Source organism: Lepisosteus oculatus, chromosome 14 (genome assembly GCF_040954835.1).
Source record: "Lepisosteus oculatus isolate fLepOcu1 chromosome 14, fLepOcu1.hap2, whole genome shotgun sequence".
Taxonomy (NCBI): Eukaryota; Metazoa; Chordata; class Actinopteri; order Semionotiformes; family Lepisosteidae; genus Lepisosteus; species Lepisosteus oculatus.
The window spans coordinates 11,824,971-11,830,970 of record NC_090709.1 but is presented as its reverse complement, the minus strand read 5'-3'; the positions used below and the strand labels follow the sequence as shown (position 1 = coordinate 11,830,970).

At 44.8% G+C, this 6,000-nt stretch overlaps 1 pseudogene; it reads right to left on the bottom strand.

Annotated features, from left to right (window-relative positions):
- Positions 1–206: 206 nt before the first annotated feature.
- Positions 207–6,000, bottom strand: part of LOC138242769 (zinc finger protein 271-like) — a 735,173-nt pseudogene continuing 729,379 nt past the window's right edge.

The following is a 6,000-nucleotide window of genomic DNA, read 5'->3' as shown; positions in this document are numbered from 1 at the left end:
GTATATTAATGTATATTAATCATCTTACATGTTCCTGTTCTTCACTCTATAGACATCCTCTCACGAGGCACCAGTAAATGTAGGGGTTTTGCGCTTAACTGGGACAATTATTAATTGTAGCAGCAAGTCACAAAAATTATTCTTCTGATGGCTATTAGAAACAACCTTGCAGGATAACTCAAACAACGCACACATGCGGATACTCATACACGACAATACATTTATTAATACAAAAAATGTGCGAAAACATAACAGATCTTATAGTGAGGGTTAGCAGTATACAAAAGGTATATATTCAATCACGAAGAGTTACAAACCAAGAGGGACATACATTTCGTAATATCATTCATTTAGACCGTTTTGTAATTGAACTTTGTCACAACTTGTACATTAGATACTCAAAAGCAAGTACATGATTCATAGGAATTAAATTGATATCAACTCAGGTTGAGGTAACAATTGAATTCTCGAGCTGTAATGCAGAATGTTGAATACTCATCCCCTCTGTGGGGATTCAGATCTCCCGCGGACACAAAGAAGCAGTGGCAGGCTGTTGCTGTGTCCAATCGGCACTCTCTGGCCCGGTGCAAGGCAGTGCTGGTTCGGCGTGAGAGAAGGAGAAGGAGGGAGAGATTTCTGCTGCGGTGCGCTGCTGATGCTCTCTGAAGACCGGCTAGTTAGTTTTGGCTGAAACTAGCAGAGTTTGCACACAGAAAAGTCACAATCTTTAGACAGGAAGAAGACCGGTTCGTTCCCGATGTAGCACGAGTCCTGAATACTGATATTCAGCTGTCCACAGTTCCAACCATAGTTTACTCGTTGATCAGGTGAGCGTTTGCGGTGGGTTCACGAGGCTTGCTGCTGGGCTAACCTCGGGTGGATCCTTTTGGTTACATGCTGGCAACATCCGTTCTCAACTCTTAGAACAAGGGAAAGTCCTGGCACTGGGACACACTGGCCGTTACGTGACTGTCTGAGCCGAGTCTGAGGATGTCCAGGAGGAGCTGGAGTTATACCTGGAGGAACTACGGTTGCTCATTGGTTGAAAGATCAATGGGCATTCGAGAATCATTTTGTGACTTACTGCTACAATTAACAATTGTCCCAGTAAATGCACAAACCCCTACAGTAATTGGTGCCTCGTGAGAGGATGCCTACATTTATTGGTGCCCTGTGTGAGGATGAGTAACCATGAACTCTGACCTTGGGGTTGTAAACCACTTGGGATGAGACTCTCCCTTGGAATCTCCCAGACAGTGAGGCACCAAAGATGACCATTCATTAGGGTGGTTGATGTGTCTCAGCTTAGGGAGTTGTTCCTTATCAGAACACTCTATCAGCTAGAAAAACACCTTAAATGTGAACCAAATGGAATGGCCTCTCTGTATCAAGCACCACTTGAGATGAGGGAGAGAGAGACTGGCAAGGGAGCAGCAAACTTAATTCCTGTATTTTAATAAACCTTGCCACTACAATGGTCTCTCTCCTGTGTGAATGCGCTGGTGGGTTTTTAAGCTACTTGACTGACTAAAACTTTTCCCACACTGACTGCAGCTGAATGGTCTCTCTCCTGTGTGAACGCGCTGGTGGGTTATTAAGCTACTTGACTGACTAAAACTTTTCCCACACTGACTGCAGCTGAATGGTCTCTCTCCTGTGTGAATGCGCTGGTGGGTTTTTAAGTGACTTGACTTACTAAAACTCTTCCCACACTGACTGCAGCTAAACGGTCTCTCTCCTGTGTGAATGTGCTGGTGGGTTTTTAAGTCACCTGACCGACTAAAACTCTTCCCACACTGACTACAGCTGAACGGTCTCTCTCCTGTGTGTATGTGCTGATGCCTTTTTAAGTGACTTAACTGACTAAAACTCATCCCACACTGACTGCAGCTGAAAGGTCTCTCTCCTGTGTGAATGTGCTGGTGGGTTTTTAAGTCACTTGACCGACTAAAACTCTTCCCACACTGACTGCAGCTGAATGGTCTCTCTCCTGTGTGAATGCGCTGGTGGGATATTAAGTTACCTGAGTGACTAAAACTCTTCCCACACAGACTGCAGCTGAAAGGTCTCTCTCCTGTGTGTATGTGCTGATGCCTTTTTAAGTGACTTAACTGACTAAATCTCATCCCACACTGACTGCAGCTGAAAGGTCTCTCTCCTGTGTGAATGCGCTGGTGGTTTTTTAAGTCACCTGACCGACTAAAACTCTTCCCACACTGACTGCAGCTGAATGGTCTCTCTCCTGTGTGAATGCGCCGGTGGGATATTAAGCTACTTGACTGACTAAAACTCTTCCCCCACTGACTGCAGATGAACGGTCTCTCTCCTGTGTGATTGCACTGGTGGGATATTAAGTTTTAGTCACTGAGGTAACTCTTCCCACACAGACTGCAGCTGAAACGTCTCTCTCCTGTGTGAATGCGCTGGTGGGTTTTTAAGTGACTTGACTTAATAAAACTCTTCCCACACTGACTGCAGCTGAATGGTCTCTCTCCTGTGTGAACGCGCTGGTGGGTTATTAAGCTACTTGACTGACTAAAACTTTTCCCACACTGACTGCAGCTGAATGGTCTCTCTCCTGTGTGAACGCGCTGGTGGGATATTAAGTTACCTGAGTGACTAAAACTCTTCCCACAGACTGCAGCTGAAAGGTCTCTCTCCTGTGTGAATGCGCTGGTGGGTTTTTAAGTGACTTGACTTACTAAAACTCTTCCCACACTGACTGCAGCTAAACGGTCTCTCTCCTGTGTGAATGTGCTGGTGGGTTTTTAAGTCACCTGACCGACTAAAACTCTTCCCACACTGACTACAGCTGAACGGTCTCTCTCCTGTGTGAACGCGCTGGTGGGTTATTAAGGTACTTGACTGACTAAAACTTTTCCCACACTGACTGCAGCTGAATGGTCTCTCTCCTGTGTGAATGCGCTGGTGGGTTTTTAAGTGACTTGACTTACTAAAACTCTTCCCACACTGACTGCAGCTAAACGGTCTCTCTCCTGTGTGAATGTGCTGGTGGGTTTTTAAGTCACCTGACCGACTAAAACTCTTCCCACACTGACTACAGCTGAACGGTCTCTCTCCTGTGTGTATGTGCTGATGCCTTTTTAAGTGACTTAACTGACTAAATCTCATCCCACACTGACTGCAGCTGAAAGGTCTCTCTCCTGTGTGAATGTGCTGGTGGGTTTTTAAGTCACTTGACAGACTAAAACTCTTCCCACACTGACTGCAGCTGAATGGTCTCTCTCCTGTGTGAATGCGCCGGTGGGATATTAAGCTACTTGACTGACTAAAACTCTTCCCCCACTGACTGCAGATGAACGGTCTCTCTCCTGTGTGATTGCGCTGGTGGGATATTAAGTTTTAGTCACTCAGGTAACTCTTCCCACACAGACTGCAGCTGAAAGGTCTCTCTCCTGTGTGAATGCGCTGGTGGGTTTTTAAGTGACTTGACTTAATAAAACTCTTCCCACACTGACTGCAGCTGAATGGTCTCTCTCCTGTGTGAACGCGCTGGTGGGTTATTAAGCTACTTGACTGACTAAAACTTTTCCCACACTGACTGCAGCTGAATGGTCTCTCTCCTGTGTGAATGCGCTGGTGGGATATTAAGTTACCTGAGTGACTAAAACTCTTCCCACACAGACTGCAGCTGAAAGGTCTCTCTCCTGTGTGAATGCGCTGGTGGGTTTTTAAGTGACTTGACTTACTAAAACTCTTCCCACACTGACTGCAGCTAAACGGTCTCTCTCCTGTGTGAATGTGCTGATGCCTTTTTAAGTTACTTGACTGACTAAAACTCTTCCCACACTGACTACAGCTGAATGGTCTGGAATGGTCTCTGAGTCTGGATTTGAAGGAGTTTAGAGAAGGTGACTCTCCGATATCCTTAGGGAGAGAGTTCCAGAGCTTGGGGGAATAACAGATGAAGGCCATGTCACCTATACAATGTAGACGGGCTTGGGGGACAATAAGGAGACCAGAATTAGAAGAGCGAAGGTTGTGAGGTAGGGAGTAGGGTGATAACTCAGACAGGTACCGAGCCATGGAGAGCCTTATAGGTGAGCAGGAGGACTGTTAAGTCGACAGGAAACTTGACAGGAAGCCAGTGCAAGGACTCCAGGATAGGAGTAATGTGAACACTTGCACTAGACCTGGTCAGGATTCTGGCTGCCGAATTGTGGACATACTGGAGTTTGTTCAATGGGGATTTTGAAACCCCAGAGAGTAGAGCGTTACAGTAGTCGATTCAAGATTAGACAACACTTTTCAGCCACAGTTAGTAATAACATAGGGTGTAGTCGAGGAATATTTCTGAAGTGAATGAAAGATGTTTTGACAACATTCTGCGCATGTGGGTCAAACGGCAAATATCATCCCCAAGTTTTTCAATTTAGACTGAAGCTCAAGTACAAGACCATCTACAGATAGGGTTTCACACTGATTTTACAAAGTTGATGGGTGGTGCCAATAAGCATGGCTTCAGTCTTGTCACAGTTAAGATGAAGGACATTTTGAGTCATCCAAGTTCTTATGTCAGAGATGCAATTAGAATAGAGACAGCCACATCTGCGTTGGGACTGGTATGGATGTAAATACGAGTAACAATAGCATAGTAATGATAGCTGAGGCGAAGTGATCTTAAAAGCTTCAAGCTAAAGCTGTAAGCTTTACGCTACACAAACACACATCTAGTATACTCGCAATCAATTTGGGTTGTTTAAGCATAGAGGAATAAGAGGGTTTAAGGGGGTTTCTGATAATACATAATTTTAGATATACAAGCTTTGTGAGAAACCTAACTACCATGTAAAAAGTAAGACTACAGAAATAATAATAATACATTACATTTACATAATACAGACACACTGACTGCACACTACAGTACATTTACACTACACTGAGAGTGAGGGATTCATACAGACACACTGACTGGACACTCCAGTACATGAACACTGCACTGAGAGAGAGGGGGTTCATACAGACACACTGACCAAACGCTACAGTACATTATCACTGCACTGAGAGAGTGGGGTTAATTGGCTCCGTGAAGTTGGCCCCTCTACAAACAGCACAAATGATTAAACTCACCTCATTCGTTAGTGTTACGTTTGTGCCGTTAAAAGTAGCATTTGTGCTGCTTTCAATTCCGAGATATAGAGCCTTGTTTTTTCGGGGTCGTGACATCTCTCAGCCCCCCTACAAGATCGTAGCGGAACCAGACTGGTCTCATTCGTTAGTGCTGCTTTTGTGCCGGTTTGTGCCGTTGAAAGTAACTTCCCAGCTACTTTCGTTCCTTAGATATAACATCTTCTTTTTCAGGGGGTGACGTCACTCAGCCCCCCTACAACGTTGTAGGGGAACCGGACCGGTCTCAATCGTTAGTGCTGTGTTTGTGCCGTTGAAAGTAGCGTTTGTGCTGCTTTCATTCCCGAGATAGAGCGCCTTGTTTTTCCGGTGATCACGTGACCATGCACGGTGACTTGGACCTCCAGTAACACCGTCTGCCGAGTTCAAGCACTCTGTTACCAGCACGAGAGTAACAATTCTGCAACTCTGTTCCTCTGTTTGCCCAGGTGAGCGTACGGATTTTGCATTTAATATCATTATCTTCTATGCGTTTGTGTGAACAGGAAAATTAAAATTGTTTCCAATATCATACCCGTATCAGAAGAGTTGCAGGTGTAGCCTTAAAAAGCGAACATTAGCAAAATTGTATATTCTTCCAAAGAGGCTTTAACGAACAAGTCTTAATACCTCGTAGCGGTGACCTTTTTTAAAAATCATAAGAAGTAATCAGTTTCGCATTGTCTCCTTCTTAAATAAACAGGCATCAAGGGACGTGTGAACATTCGACCTGTCTGTCGAGCCACGTATTTAAAAAGACTTGAATTTGCAACTTTCTGGACCACTGTTGCTCTTTTTTATGCAAAGCACATTCGCCAACGTGAAAAGGAACCAGGACTTCAGGACTTTTATTTTTAAGGGGCACTATGTACA